Source organism: Aythya marila (genome assembly GCF_965140915.1).
Source record: "Aythya marila genome assembly, chromosome: 2".
Classification (NCBI taxonomy): domain Eukaryota; kingdom Metazoa; phylum Chordata; class Aves; order Anseriformes; family Anatidae; genus Aythya; species Aythya marila.
In genome coordinates, this window is record NC_139043.1 from 62608170 (window position 1) to 62625507 (window position 17338).

A 17338-nucleotide genomic window follows, 5' to 3' on the forward strand; every position below is an offset into this window, starting at 1 on the left:
TGTTTTCTTCTTTAAGGATGTTGTCTAGAGTTTGGGAGCAGTTATGCTGTCCATCAGTCATCAACAAGATAGTCCAACATAGCAACTAAGTGGAAAGTAGCTACTGGAAGTTACATGCTAGAATTAGACCCAACAGCTCCTCTATCATCTCTAACAAGGTGGGATAATCTGAAAAAAAAAAAAAAAGAAAAAAGAAAAAAAAAGTCTCTACTCACTATACATCTTCTCTTCTAATGCAGTATTAATCTTTTTTCTATGTGAAAGGTTAAAAAAAAACAAAAAACAAACAAAAAAAAACACACTCTGCAGGAGTTTGAGGGAGGTGTTATGCATAGTAATGAAAGTATTGTCACTTTTTCCCAATCATCCTGTTTCTTTTTCTCCATCTTCACACAAAGAGCCATGTATTAGCAAGTAACCCATTCATCTGCAGATGCTACCTTTCCCACCCCAATGTTTTGCCTGGAACATAAGTAATCAGGAATTGTTGCTGCTCTGAATAAAGGGTATAAAGTCCCACAAACTACTGCTTTCTGGCTGGCATAGATGTTTAGGACATAAAGGCTGAAGAATATGCTCAGCACATTCATAGGCACACAGTCTACCAACATGAACGCGCGCAAACAAAAAAAAAAGTAAACCAAACATCTCTGTGATGTCCTCTCTCATCACTCAAGAGAGGGATGTGAAAACTCCACTCGCAATCTTTGCCTCAATGATGACAAGAGCATTCACCTTCTGTTCCTGACCAGTGGTGATTTACAAGCCCAGAGCGACCGTCCTATTTACCACACACAGAGACAGGCTCAGCATTTAGACTTGTGCCAGGCTCAGCTCCAGGACCCCAAGAGGGCTCTCAGTTCCCTGCACAATGGGAGGTCAAATAACAAACCAAAGATGTCCCTAGCAAGATACCACTGAGCCACATGGGAGAAATAGGTTAAAAATTCTATATATCAAGAGGGTTCTTGGTGTTTTCAAACCAGCGTTTTAAATATGCTGTTCTTTGAACTTGGAGGTCAACCTGAAACAGAAGTGCATGCTGAGCAACACTATGCAAATAGCCTCAGGCTTCACAACACGAGCCACCCCTGTCACTGATCCATCAAAATTAAAGCCCTGGGAATAAAAGCCAGGCGAGAGTCATGCAGCACGAGCCCTACCCCACTTGTCTGATGGCTTAAAGGCAACAAGAAGCAAACATAAGTAAGCTTCCTGAACTCCAGTGTTGTTACACAGAAGTGCAAAATTGGTGAAGTTTTTACGCATGCAATTCAGAAGCAAATTGTGCTGCATACACACTACTAACAAAAAATAACAGTGTGTCTCTGGAAAGGGCTGTTGCTAAGGTAAGGGCTTTTCTCTGAGACCAGTCCTTCATTCTTCTCTCCCTAAACAGCAGAGTCAGCCAACTGTTTGGTGTGAAAACAAATTCTCCCAGTGTGGCCACAAGCTGAGCTAACACAAGAAACATTTCCTCTTGCCCAACTTCTGCAGATGATGGGACTTGGTCCCAGGGCATTGTATTTAGTTTCAGCCTAGAGCTGCAGATCAGCCCAAGGCTGGGAATCCCACCCTCACCCTGGTATGAAGGAAACAGTGTTGAAAGGAAAGCATTTGGCTCCAAGAGGGAAGACTATTTTTAAGGACTAAACATTTAGCTGTTTAGGGTATAAACTGTGTAGAGGACTTTAACCAGAACGATGTATTTAACTAGAGGAATAACACAATTTCCCTCATTATATTGTAATTACTTTTGTTAACAAAGTTAAAGAAGAGTAGCAATTTAGTAGCATTTAAAAAAAAAAAAAAAAAAAAAAAAAAAAAAAGGCCCATATTTTAACAGAGCAATTCAGATCTGATGAAGTGTATATACATTTGTTTACTTTTGCCTTGGTACACTACTCAAATCTATCCAAGTAGCCATACTTCCGGATAGCAGTTCTGCTGTGGAACAGACATGCACAAGTCTGTGCTGAATTACAAAACAGGCATCAGATTTTGTAAAGATATGGGACATACTCAAAGAGGTCTGGTTTAATGCCCTTACTACAAAACAAAGATAGCATTCAGTGCTCAGATAAGATCGCCCACAGGCAATATATGGCACCTCCACGTCATTGCAACACAGAGCACATTCACGTAACCTTGTGGCTACCCGTGGCTGCACGACCCCATCTGACCACCATGACAAAAGTCATAGCAGCTAGAAGAGCATTTAGTGTTCTTCCTTCACATACAGGATGTTTTTGCACATGTCCCAGTTACCAGGGAAAAAAACAAAAAAAAAAACAAAAAAAAAAACACAACACTAGAACACAGAAGACAGCCTCAAAGTACCCATTTCTCCTACCTTTGGGGACCACCTAGCAGGAAAGCAGCTCTGCAGGAGAGGACCTAGCAGCCCTGGAAGACACCAAGTTGAACACAACTCAGCAACATGCCCTCACTGCTAAGAAGGCTAACAATAGTGTTGGCTGCATTAGACAAAGCATCAGCAGCAGGTCAAGAGAAGTGATCCTTCACCTCTACTCAGGGCTGGAGAGGTCACACCTGGAATGATGGGTCCTATTATGGGACCTCCAGAAAAAGAGTTGGACCACATGACCTTCAGACGCTCCTTCCTACCTTAGCCTTTCTGCGATACACAGGCTTTTCACTTTAGAAGGAGAACACACAGTGAATTTAAAGACTTACAACTATTTTAAAATTTTTGGGGGAATTTAAAGTGCCACAGCTGTAACACAAAGAGCACCCAGACAACTTAAAACCAGAACTTGGAGAGTATTAGGTGCCTAATGGGATATTGGGGAATGTCTAATTGTGTTATGCCTATACTACGGTCACTACCATAATTGCAGCAGTACTCTAATTCAGAATTCAGCTCAGTAACAGGATTTCAGCATTCAGTCTTTGCTGAGCTCCGACCTAATTCCTGCAGGTACCTGGGTAGGCAGTTTACAGTTCAAGCACAGCCATAGCGTACTTGAAATGCAGCAACAATTATAAGAACATTATAAATGGGTCTCAACTTCCAGTTCCTATAAGGAACCAATAAGGAACACTTATTTTCAATAAGGGGAATTTATTCCCAGTAAGGGGAATTCACATTTATAGTTTTTGAGAATCAGGCACCAAACTGAATAGCTCTTAGTTTTCCCTGGTGTTAACTGAGCTAAGCAAACAAAGGGCTGGACAAAAAATAAAGCTCACACTTTCATTAAATCTACATGTTTTTTCCCCCCCTCACCTTCAAATAGGGAAGATTTCTGTTCCCAGTGTTCTGGAACATGTGATGGGTCAAACAGGACAAGTCATTTTATGTATGTACAAGGCTGCCACCTTATCCAGCACCCACATACAGAGGCTCACTGGACCAAAAGGAAAGACCCTGCTGACACTAGGACTTGCAGGCAAAAGCCTTCATCACTCATTCTCCTGGCACCAGCCAGGAGCCTAGAGTCCTCAAAAGTTTATTATTCCTGCTTCCCAGTACACGGTGTCTCACCTATGTATTTAAACAACCTCCAGTTCAAAAAGAAAGCAGCCGCATGCTTATCACTGCAGGGGTGTGATGTCAAACTAACACCAGCCAGTTCTGGGGGAAAGTCCAAGCCTGCAAACACCAAGGGGAAGGAGCAAGGGAGGAACCATGCAACAAGTCCAGCACAAGCAACACAACTCCCAGGGGAGGAGACAGCCAAGACAGAGCTCACTAGAGGCATTTTTTTTTTTTTTTTTTTTTTAGCAGCCAGCTCTGCTGAACTAAACTGAATGGCCTCCAGCACAGCTTTGTCAGCTGTCCCTTTTCACTTCAGCTCTGTTCAAGTCTGAATTACTGAAGCGTTTCCTAGCTACTGAAGGCATCATGGTGGGATGGGAGCTAGACATCCAGGTGCCTTTGAGAAGTCCTAGCAAGTGACTTCAGGCTTCATATTACTGATTTACTTCCTTGTGCTTTGTATTTCCCTGCTCTGTCTCAAAATTGTTAGTTGCCCAATATTTTTACCCCCCCTCCTTTTCAGGAAAGCATTTGCTCCCCTCTCTTACCAGTCTCCACCAGAGCCAGTCAGTTTTCCACTTACCTCATAGCCCCAGATGGCTTCGCACAGTCATGCCAGTCTGCCCTAACAAAGGAATGGCATCCATCAGAAGATAACACCTAACTCTCCTCACCTATATATATATTTTTTTTTCTTTTACAAACTTTCTAGAGCTGCCATTTCTGCTTACACCCACATACAGCATTTTGCCCCTAGTCCAGGGAGCTCTAACACCCCAAAAGTTGTACCTATCAGCACAGCCCTTGAGGCCTAGAAGTTTCCTAGCACTAACTCAACCCAAGCTGACCCAACCAACCCCACCACCCACCACCCCTTGCAGACCCAGCAGCATTAAATCCTCTCCTGCCAGCTGCACAAAACCCACAGCCCCCCTGGCTCCTAGCCTTCCTATAGGCTCCTGCCAGGGCTGTGCTAATTCATATCAGCTGTAGCTGGGAACCAGCTTTCTCCCAGCTGATGCTTTTTTCAAGTCATCTCATCCTGAGATAACAGAGCTTAGGAGATGCCATTAGCACTTCTGACTAATATGTTTCTTCTTATGAGGGAAAACATATGGTGTCATCCTTCTTTAGGATTTTCTCTGGTTTACTATCCTGTATTGGGACCCTTAAAGGAACCAAAGCAAGCACTAATTCCTGTCCTAAGACTACACCACAGTCCTCCGTATTACCCTGAGAGGGGAACTACTGCTCCTCCTTACAAAGAACAGAGAAAGACTCCAAAATCTCTCCTCTTCCCAAAAGGATGGGTTGACTTGCTGAATAAATACTCTAAGGTCAGAACGTATCAACACCCACCCCAACTGAGGAAAACTGTTAATCTTACACAAAGGAGATACTCGTTCTCACTGAAGTCAATAGGATCAAAGTGCGCAAGTATCTCTGAAGCAGAGCATTGAGGAGACTGAGCCCACAAACACAAACCTTTGCATACCCAGTGGCAGAATTTGAACCTGTGTTTACATACTTGCACAGCCCTGTTTCAGCCAGGCTGCTGTCCGGCTACTAAAACACTGCTCTAACAACATGAAGAGGGGTTTTGATAAAACTTGGATAAAAATTGGGTCGGAGCTGAAGGAAATCCTCAGAAGTGTTGCTTTGAAAGGGTCTGGATGACTGAGATTTTATAGTGGATGATTAGAAAAACAACACAGCACTTCAACAGCTAAAATAGTGCCATTACATTCCCAGGAAGAGTAATTCAGTTCTGTGTGAGCCGGTACCAAAGGAAAACCATTTTCGTGAGTTAAGAATCATCCAGTCAACTTTCATGTACAGGATTAAGCTTTACATTTGCCATGACAGACCACAAATGATAAAAGAATTGTTCTGTGCTAGGATCACCATACAGAGAAGTTACTTTTCACCTATATTTCTTAAATTATTGTGTTTACCCAAGGTCATTCATGGGAAAAAAAGAATGTTTAGTCAAATACATTACTTAGCTGCAAAAATAATAGGGAATTTTGAAAAGGTGAGAAATGGAAGTACTGGGACTCAAATTTATTTGACTTTAATTTTCTCCTCATATGGGAAAACAAATGAGTATTTACATATTGTAAAGTCGAGTGTCTAGCCACCAAAATAATGTCATCAAAAAGTCATCAGGAGAAAATGTTTTATTATTTGGATAGATTTTTTTTTCTTTTTGTGGTTCTTTCTTCTTGAAACCTAAATAAACACTCAGACTGCAGCCACATTCCATCTATTAGAAGCTAGGGGAGGTTGTAAGCCCACATATTTAAAGTACCAAAGTTTTTGTTCTGGTGTGCACCAGAAGCAGGGCCCCAGGAGAGATTTCAGGGCCCCAGAGAATCACCTTTTCAGGCTGATTAAGATGGGACGCTGTGGGAAGACAATCCCAAACTTCCCTGGCTGGAGCTGGAGAAAAATAAGCAGTGTCAAGTACACCACCAGAAGGAAGAGGAACATCCATCCCCTGCCCTTGTGTGATGTACACCATTAAAAGCATGGCTGGACTGCAGCTACAGCAAGATGCCCAAGATACCACCTGGGAGATGCCACTTGCAAGTCCCAGCTTCAGCAAATCATCAAGAACTGCTGCTTTTTCTTCTGACTGAGAATTGACCCAGGTGACAGCAATCACACCAGCCAAACCTTGCAGTGACCCTGCTTATCATCCAGGTGAGAATGAGCTTTGCAGCTTGCAGTCTGCTGTAGATTTTCATGTAAGACAAGGCAAATGGCAATTGTCTTACAGAAACATCTTCTTAATTAGAAAATTTCAATAGGATTTTTCCCTCCTAGTGTCAGCTAGATATAAACATTGTGAAACAAACCCTTCCAGACATCAAAGCGAGAGTGATTGTTTCTCAGTTTCAGGCAAGGCAAGGCCTGAAACTGGATCCAGACCAGTAGTTAGACACATATTCTTTCATTTTTAAGAGCCATTGCCCAATGTAATTTCTCAAGGCCTCAAGTCTAGGTTCACATGAGCTTCGTCCCCCATGTTCCTCTCAGCGGCCAGTCCATTGTTTGTGAATGTCTCCAGTAAGCTGTTGTAAATAATTTACACAACCCTCAGCCAAACACAGCAGAGAGGGTACCACCACAGCCATGTGAAGAGCCATCTGAAGTTATAGCTGGGTTACTTCGCACATGATATGAAATGAAAAATAAAGCCATGTGCATTCCAGTCATACCAACTGCTCTCCCGACAGCACTTTTAAACAAATCTCCACTGTTCAGAGGACAGAGCAGAACTGGAGTCTGTCTGCTTCGATTTAAATCTGTCCCTGAATGATGTCCATGAGTTAACAGGGAGAATTACAAGGAAAGGAACAAATAAACATTATGAAAAGAAAAAGAAAACCAGATTTTTTAAACACTCAGAGGCCTGGACAGTTCCCAGGCTAGCGTCCATGTGTTTAAAAAAAAAACAAAAAACTCAGCAGCACTGAAGTGTTAGCTAGCTGTCTAGTCTATGAATCAGGTATAAATTTTCCAGGATAGAAGAGAAGGGTAAACCCTGCCACATGCCCATCCCCTGTGCTTTGTGTTATCAGGTGACAGGACACTGCTCCCTGTGGGCACATGAGCCCTCCTGCTGGGGCTGGCATAGTGCTTGTTCTCTCCAGGGAAGGGAGAAGATGTCTAGGAAAGAGCTTTTGTCTGTCAGTAGGGGCAGTAGACATGGTGGTTTAGTCAAATACAAAGAGCTTGCGCTACTGTACGTGAATGAGAGGTCTATCCACTACTGGTTTCTAGAAACAGTTCTGCCCTTCCTTTCTACTAAGGCAAAGATGCAATGAACTTGGTTCTGGACGTGCCTAACCTAAAGACTTTCTGGTTTTAGGGGAACAGCCCCATGGTTCTGTTTGTGCCCAGACTTAAGCTACTGCAAGACAAGAAGGCAGGCTCTACAGTCCCGGATTCCACAACAGGAGACATTAGAAATCGAAGTTCAGAAACAGAAAGAGCCACTGCTCACTGGTTGATGTTAATGTGCAGTGCTGAAACATAGCAATTCCCCACCTAGTGACCAGTAGGCCACTTAAAGGGTGTCTAGCTGGTTCCACGAAAAGCCATCTAGTTTCCAATTTGGCCCAGATCTTGTATTTACGTGGTTCAAATTTATGCCCATATTTAACGCAGGAATTTTAGAGCTCGAGTACAATTTGTTTGTATTTCTAATAGCTCTCTAGAAAATGTTAGACAAAGCCAATAAAATGAAAAGCTTTGCTCTCTCTCCTGAAACTCCTCTTCAGCTTAACCCAATTTTCCAAGTCACTTAGAGGCCTTTAAATAAAATGAAATCCTAATGATGTCGCTGCCATGAATAATTAATTGTTCTAGTACAATCTCTCAAACAAAATCCATTCTCATTAGATTAGAGTTTTTTTCAAGACACACGAGTTCATTATACCATTTTTACATCCTTCTTGTCTCTAACATTTCTTTATCTTTCTTTATCTGTGCCTTTTCTTTTTTGTGTCTGAGACCCAAGACTCCATCACCTCGGTAGCCTCCAAACCGATGTGCCAATGACCAGGGGAGAGGTCTCCTGTACAGCCACAGGCACACAGCAGCAGGGCTGGGACAGCAATTGTGACTGTGGCTTACAGGCAGCCTAGTGAGGTAGGCAGTTCACTGGGCACTCCGCTTCCCAGAGTTCAAGAACTCAAGCTTTACCCTCTGCTAATAGCTCTTGCCTTGAATAGTTTAAGAAGCACGTTTCAAGTTTTGTGCAAAATCTTTGTTAAAAGAATTTTCCATGTTTTAAGTGATAGGAGGTTAAAGAGCATTGCCATATTGATATTAATAACCATGTATCTTTTTTTTTTTTTTTTTTTTTTAGCCAGCATTTTAAGCCTCAGAGTAAAAAGGCTAACAGCTGAGCTAAGGATAGAGGGTCAAATCTACTGCACACAGGAACTGATTTGTCTAACATCATTTCAGCAGGCAAAATTTCAAAGACACTCAGAGCTTCATTTATCCAGAAATGAAAAACTGTTTTAAAGAGCAGTCATTCACAGTATCATTAATAATAGACTTTGTTACATGCAAAAAAAAAAATATATATATATATATCCATGTAAACACAATCCAACTTAAACTGCTGGCACCTAATAATTTTTTTCTCGAGTCTTCAACAGTCCAGAAAAATCCAGTGCCAGCCCAAAATATTCTTTTGATAGGGACAATAGTTTGAGGAATGAAAGTTCCCTGAAGTCCCCAAAGCAACTATTATTAGTCTTTTTGAAGATGCATAAAAATAAAATAAAATAAAATAAAATAAAATAAAATAGAGAAAATTGAGATTCTTCAGGACTCTAATTGGATTTTTCAGAGAAGTCTTACTTACTTTTAGTACTGAGGATAGATTCCAAGTCTGACACTTCACCTCTCACATGAAATATGTGACATATCAGTGGGATATGGTATCACTGGTATGATTCGTCGCAAACTCTGTAAGCACACACCAGTAACAGGGCACCAGACCAGAGAACTGAAAGGGACTTCTGCTCTGTCACAGGATTTCTCAAGAATCATGCTAAATGTACCTGTAACCTTCATCCCCATCACTCTTTTTAGGATGACACCACTTTCATAGTTAAGAATCATCTTCTGGCTCAAATTTTCATCTTTGAGTTTATATCCATTTCTCTTCATGACAGGTTTGCCCTTTACACTACAGGCTGTTTTCCCTGCTGGAGTTTATTCCCTTGATGTATTCACAGGCAACAACTGTGTCATTTCTCAACATTCATATTAGATGATTTAAACTCCTTAAGTCTCTCATGGTTAGTTCTCAAAATTCTCCTGGTCATCCAAGTGCCCCATCCTAAGTCTCATTCCAGTTTTGAGATCACCTATGGTGAAAGCGGGTTATGGGAACTGTATGCACTGCAAATTAACATCAAATTAATAGTGGTGTTAATAATTCCTGCCCTTCTGTCAGTATTTCATCTCAGGTATCTAAAATATCAGGACCACGGATACTTTTTTCATGGTTACTTCACACCTATGATTCCTTGCAAGCCTCTGATCACCTAACACGCCCAGCATTTTTTGACGGTTCCAAGCTGATACACTTTCTGTTTGTAACAGCAATTCTTGAAATTATCCACTCAATTCTTCACTTAACTCTTGGCATTGCTGCTTTTCATCCCCTGTTCTCTAGCCCAGTCCTCACTGAAGAGTATCACCAGCTTTTTCATGTTGCTGATGCCTCGTAACATCATGTCAGGAGCAAGTTTCATTGGCACTCAAGCCTGGCCACAGACATGTTCTGGCTAGGACAACCCTAACCACAGCATACAACCTAGCACTGGAAAAGCGAAGGAGACGTTACCGCATTATCCCCTGACTGCCCATGTTAATCTGTCCTTAAAGACGCTGCTAGTTTTTATGCAAGATCATGAATTGAACTATTCAATATGATTTTATTCCTCAAGGCTATGTTTCAAAACATGTCTCCAGCCTTGTGATCCCCCTGTCAACAAAATTTCTTGTTATCTCTTCTTTATCTAGCTGTTGTGTTCATCCCTATCTTATCCATCTAAACCAATAAATTCTCTCAAAGCACCATAAAATCCACTCTGCCAGACATGACATTTCATGTTCCAGCTGTCTCTGTAACACTTCCCTATAAAGCTCTTTTGTTCAAAGTCAAGAGAGGTTCCGCACTTCTGATGTCAAGTTTCAGTACTCCTCTACAGCCAAGTCCTTGAGCTCAGTACCCATAACACTCCATACTCCAGAAGTCACCTTGGTCCATTCTGCTGGGGAATGGGCATGAAATGGAACCTGCAAATTTTGAGTGCCCACCACTTCATCCGATCCATGCCTGAACTACACCTCTATACCATGAGGTATCTAGAATGTCAAGCAATATTTAACAGACAAACAACATAAGGATAATAAAGACACCACAGGTTTAGTGTCCAGTCACCCTCACACAAAATTCATTACTCTGGTTGCTGCCCCCCCCCCTAATCTGGAATAACTTGTCTTCATGTTTTTTGTGCCAAGGTCAGCTTCATATCTTCATTGAAACCAAGCAACTGACTGCTCACTTACTGCAATTAAAGGTTAAAAAAAAAAAAAAATCTCAGTGTAGACCCCTACAGAAAGTCACAGCAGATTCTGCTGATGTATGCAAGCAGACTGTACCGAACTGAACAGTAGCTGCTTCGATGTATGTGCAACTCAATGTGAGCCTATGTGACTGTACAGAGTGAGTCAGTCTCTTATCCCTACAAGGAAGGTCACCATAGCTATTAAATTACAATGGAGAAAAACATTAATGTAGCCATTAAAAATCAAAACCAAATTGATTTTTAGAGATGATCGTTATCCATATTTGCAATTACAATTTTTCCCTCTTAAAAATGGAAAATCCTATACAGACAGAAACATAGTGCAGTAAACTGGAATTTTTCTGTTAAATTTAAAAACAAGAAAACACCATTAATGCTCCTTGACCTAATTTCTTTGTCTTTTAGCATCACAAGAGCCAGAGAATATTAAGCTGCAGCATCGCCTATTAAGAAAGGCTGAGAGGTGGGGCTGTTCAGCCTAAAGACTCCGGGGTGACCTCATTGCAGCTTTTCAGTACTTAAAGGGGGCTTATAAAAGAAATGGAGAGCAACTTTTTCCTCAGTCAGATAATGGCAGGGCAAGGGGGGATGATTTTAAACTAAGAGACAGGAGATTTAGATTAGAGGTTAGGAAGAAATTCTTCACTGTAGAAAGGTGGTGAGGCACTGGCACACGTTGCCCAAAGAAGCTGTGGCTGCCCCATCCCTGGAGGTGCTCAAGGCCAGGTTGGATGGGGCTTTGAGCAACCTGGTCTGGTGGGAGGTGTCCCTGCCCATGGCAGGGGGTTGGAATTAGGGGACCTCTAAGGTCCCTCCCAACCCAAACCATTCCATGATCTGTGATGTGTACGCTAAAGAAGCAAGCTCTCAGATTAAGGACAAAATAAATTCCATGGTACTTCTATGGAGTCAATAAAGACCTACAAACTTGTTTCAATGATGCTACTACTTGCTCTCAGACACCTGATTTAAAAATAAAATTAATTGCATCTATGACCTTGTTATTCTTGGTACTGTTGACACATTTCAGATACTCAGTGATGGGCAATTATACCATATGAACTGGAATACCCTCACCAAGAAACACAGAAATGGAATAGAAATGGAATTTAACCTGATATCTTATGGGAGGTGCTTTCACAATCTCCCTCTCAATCAGTGGTATTTCATATTGCCAAACCCTTCACAATAGCCCTGATACAATTTAGAATCACTGGCAAGCCCAGTTCTTGAACTGACACAGAATTGCTGGGAGAGAAGTGGAGAGCAGAGGGAAAAGCACAGATTTTTCCAAGAGATCATTCAGTGCTTTCATACATCACAAGAGCCAACTCCCAACTTTTCAACAACAGCTCTGAACACACAAAAGAAGCCAGGATCTTTGTCCACAGTAACAGAGGCCCCAACAGCAGTATGAAACACTGTGCTAGCCAAAGAGAAGTCACCCTGGATACATGCAATGGAATGGAAATGCAAAGACAGCTATTGATTATTTTCTCTTTATCACACAGAAAAAAAAAAATAACTACCGTTAAGCCTACTTTTTTTTTTCCACAAGTTCTTCAGTTTGCTGTTTTCCTTCAATAAATACTGCAGTTCTGCTTCAAAACAAAGATCTCTAAACACAGCAAAAAGGAAAATACCCTCCCAAGAAACAGTTCCTCCTCACTATTCCCTAATATTCCCTAAGCATTGACATCTGAAACAGTTTTTCCACAGCTGCCGATGTTCAAGCTGCACCAGCCTAACAAAAATTAAAAAAAAAAAAAATCAAAGGACAAGAAAAACAAACCTCAACTGTATCGTTATCACTGCAATCTATGCCTCCCATTTTACACACAGAAGGTCCTTAACCTGCAGTCACAAAAAGGGAAACTAGGCCAGTAGAGGGTGGCAGAAGAAAATTTCCCGTTTCCCATCTTTTGGGTGCTTGTAGTCACCTGTAAGAGGACATAAAGCCCAACTCTAGACACAAGCAGTCCAAGGCAGAGAGAAACCAAAGGATATAATATTTCCTATATATACAAAGTTATGTACGTGTCTCATGCTTAGACTGTATTAGTTCATCTAAGCTTAACATTTGGGGGCCAGATATTTGCACAGTACAAGCAAGCCCAAATCCACATAGCTTATTAATTGGCATCATATAATGCACACCCACCAGATGAAGAGGGCAAACAGTATCAGGATTCTGCCTACAGTTTACTTACACATATTTCATTTGAAATGCAAAACTAAGATGTTGTCTACACCAGTTTAGTGCCTTAAAAATGCACTTTCCTTGTTCCTAAATTGGACTTTGGAACAATGGTTAGTTTCATAAAACAGCATCTTTGACAGCAACATCCTTTGAAGATGTTTCTGCTGCTAAGCAGTGCTGATGCCATGACATGCTGCCCACCTCCATTGGATCAGAAGATCTGCTCATGTGCCCAAGCTGGGAATTCCCCCTGCACTCGGCTCTGGTGAGGCCACAACTCCAGTGCTGTGTTCAGTTTTGGACCCCTCACAACAAGAAGGACATTGAGGTGCTCAAGCGAGTCCAGAGAAGGGCAGTGAAGCTGGTGAGGGGTCTGGAGAGCAAGTCTTATGAGGAGCAGCTGAGGGAGCTGGGCTTGTTCAGCCTGGAGAAGAGGCTCAGGGGTGACCTTATTGCCCTCTGCAGGTACCTTAAAGGAGGCTGTAGCGAGGTGGGGGTTGGTCTATTCTCCCATATGCCTGGTGACAGGACGAGGGGGAATGGGCTAGAGTTGCACCAGGGGAAGTTTAGATTGGACGTTAGGAAGAACTTCTTTACTGAGAGGGTTGTTAGGCTTTGGAATGGGCTGCCCAGGGAAGTGGTGGAGTCACCATCCCTGGAGGTCTTTAAAAGACATTTAGATGTAGAGCTTAGGGATATGGTTTAGTGGAGGTCTGTTAGTGTTAGGTCAGAGGTTGGACTCTGATCTTGGAGGTCTCTTCCAACCTAGATGATTCTGTGTATCAGACCAAGTAATTGTCACAGCCTTTGTAAACACCATAAAAATGACAGCCTCTACAGATCTCCATCCCTGCCTGGTGCCATGTTGTAGCACTGAATAATGTTACCAGTATTATATAGCACAGCACCAGATCTCTGGAGATACTGTCACCTCACTCTGCAATGGACCTCAAGCACTCAATTTGAATTCCAGCTCTCAAAGAAATGCAGTTAGCAAAATAACATTAAAAAGGTAACTGCTATCATCCATCAGCCACCACTTTTACTTGGATGACTTAAGATGAATCTTTGCTTCAGCAATTAAAAATAGTTGTTCTCAAGAGCAGTGTGCTAGGAAAACTGGTGCCATCTTTGGCATTATAATTAAGATGTAGGAAGACTAACTTAAGGCACATCAAGATCAAGTCAACCATGCTAATTAATATTAATTCTATAACTTGTTACTATAACTTGTGTCTAACATCCTACTTCTGTGTGACATAAAAAAAAATAAAAATCAGCATTAAAAGAATAGCATACAGCCCAATAAACTGGTGATTCCACATTTCCCAGAGACAGCTCTATGTCACAATCAGGAGGATGGTTTTCTTCAGCCACATGAAGACAGCAGGGTGTCTAACTTGCTACAGCAATACTTCACCAAGCAGGAGCATTACAACATGCATCTGAATGTGAGAACCCAGCTACTCAGAAACAGACAAGCTAGAAACTGTTCAGAAACAGCCTTGAATACGAAGCCCTTAAGCCAGAAAAGAGATGCAACAATGGGAGCAATTTCACAGTTCTCTTGCAATACTTTATCCACTTATTTCAAGCAGGACTTACTTCTGCTGACAGAACCCCAGAAGGGTTTGGTTGGCAGTTGTTCTTTTTTGTTGCTGCTGGTTTTTGTTTTGGAGGAAAGGGAAGCCACACAGCCCTCCATTACGTACGAGCTATCTCACAAAGATGAGTGCTATGCCCACTGCTAGCTAGAATACTTGGTAGAAGTGACAAAAAGTATTTTGAAACACACAATGTCCACCCAGTATGTTTACTAACATCAGCGCCTCACTGATGCAGGAGGACAAGCCCTTACCAGGCTTTCCTTCTATAAAAGGATGTAGTCACACTGAACCTGGGACATGGATTTGTACAAAGGACGTGTGCTCCTAGCATAAACTACCAAAGCCTTTGATATCAAAAGACAAACTTCTCCCTGGGCAAGTTCCACCTTCTGCAATGCATTAGGCCAGTACAACTCTGTATCAGTTTGCTCCAGAACATCACACTCTCTACACACATTAGAACCACTCTTGCTGTCTGACATCCAAGGCCAGATTCAGCTGCCATGCCATACCTTCCTGCTGGCGGGAAGGGTGCTTGCACAGGCTAAATTTTTTTGTTTTGTTTTGTTTTCCCAGGAGTCAAGAAATCGTGATAAAAAATAATGCTTTCTAAGGAGCATGCTTATTTGATACCACACAGTCTGAAGTCAGGCAGCTGCAGCAGCAGGGGCTGTATTGTGCCACCATCTAGTGGGGTATTTGAGAAGTGCTGCTGCCTGGCTGTCCTCAATCGGTGAGCGCAGTTTACCATCCCGGCCAGGTTTCTGTTCTGGTTGTATCCAGCATACCCTTAAAGAACGGGGTGACCTTAACACCTCCCTCAGGAAAGGCTCCTGAGAATTATCCTATCATATGTAACATGTTTTCTTATTTTGTCTATTACTCATTTCCTTAATTATCTCTGGTTAACAAATTAGAGTATCAAGTTCTCACAGGCTAGACAAATTGCTCATTTATTTTTACAGCAGTGTATTTTCACATCACTGTGGTTATTTTATCACTACAATTTAACCTTGCATCAGGTTACTAACCAAAACACTTCACAAAAGCCACACAAACATGCTAACGTTAACACAAATACCAGGTTCTGGCTTTCCTTTCTAACCAGCAGTGAAGGTCAGTACAGTCTTTCTGAAGAAAAAGAAAACACACACACAAACCCCAGCTTTTATAAATGAACATACCCACAACTCTGTTTACTTCTGTCCCTAACCCCTCAATGTATATTCTCCCTCAAAGGATTTCTATGAGGCTAAGAAAAATCACCATTGGTCTTTCTGGATATTTTCTGCTACTCCCATACTTATACCTAGCCACTGTGAGATTTAAACTACAAATTGCAGCTGCCCTGGTATAAGCTGCCTACTCCAAAAATGACTACTAGTTGTGCATTATTTTTTTCCCCCAGGGCAGCTAAACTATATAAAGGACAAAAAAAACAATCATCAGTAATTTATGAAAAAACAGTTTAAAAAAAATCATCGGATTATAATCCCTCTTTCCCTGCCACGGCTCTGAGAAGTTTTATTACAGGGGGGCCTGCAGACCAAAACATCAAGTGAAAGGTTACACAAAGATCAGCAGAATGACCACAGTCTTCAGCTTCCCTATCCCAGACCCTAACAATAATCCTAGCAGAGAAATTACATCAGTATCATGGATACAGTTTCTTTACCAAAAAAAAAAAAAAAAAAAGAAAGAAAAAACAAACTGTTATACAGCAACACTTCTCTATGTTGTTTAAACAAACCATAAAGCTTCAAAACAAGTACAAATTAGTGTCTTGGTAAACAAAGTGAAAATATGTAGTTGGGACGTTCTCCCACAGGATGCTACTTGCCTCTTTAAATTTTAAGGGGGAAAAAAGTTTACCAGTTCCAGCCTTTTTTTGGTACAGTTCTTCCAGATTCAGTATATGCTTCCCTCCTCCCCAACCAGCTGAACAGGCACTTCAGAGGCGCACACTCACGCAAGACCACTGCCATGCAGAACAGCTGAATCCTGGGTTTGGAATGGGACACATAAGATGTTTTTATTACTTGTTATCTTGTTACTCAAATGAGCAGCAGCTTTGAAACAAACAAGGGTTGTGATAAAGTAACTTGTGTCCCAGTTTGCATCATCCTGCCCATACTTACACTGCAATCTGAAAGAAATTATCCATATGTAGGACTATACAGACATTAATTTGCAGTTAATTCTCAAATAAAGCACCAAAAGTTACCCAACAGAAGTAATATAGCACCAGCCTGGATACTTTGGCACCTAGCTTGCACCAGAATAAATACAGTCCTGCAACTTAATGAACAAGGGCACATCTAGTTTGCTGCAATTGTACCTCTGATTGCCCATCCGAACATACCCAGAAAAGTCCCCTGAGTTCACAATCATTATGCTGAGGTAATTTTGAAGTTCTCTTGCAGTATCAAAGGCTGATAAAAAAAAAAAAGGCTTGTGCTAGAAAGCTTTTAGATTGTACAGAAACATGATTATTCATACCATACGAGAGAACTAAGTGATTCCACATCACCTGCTACCATTACCAACCTCACGTGCAATGATATGTTTTCCCTCTTCTGCAGCAATGGTAAGAAGGCAGTGGAGTACATCTGAAACAGGAGCCACCTCTTCCTAAAGAGCTGCTCTGTGTGTTACATGAACCGAAGAGCCACAGGGAGTACTGGAATACCTGCCCATAAAGGTCTCCAAAACAATGTATGAGTAGCATGAGAGGAGCTTACAAGCTCATAATTAAGTTACAGGAGAAAAAGGATCTTTAGCCATTATTTTACACCCAAAATTACCCTAGTTTATGCTATATTCGTTTGCTATACAGTGGTATTGCTAAATACCATGTAAATTGTGATCAAGAAGTTATTGCAAGAATGTAGACACACATCAGTTG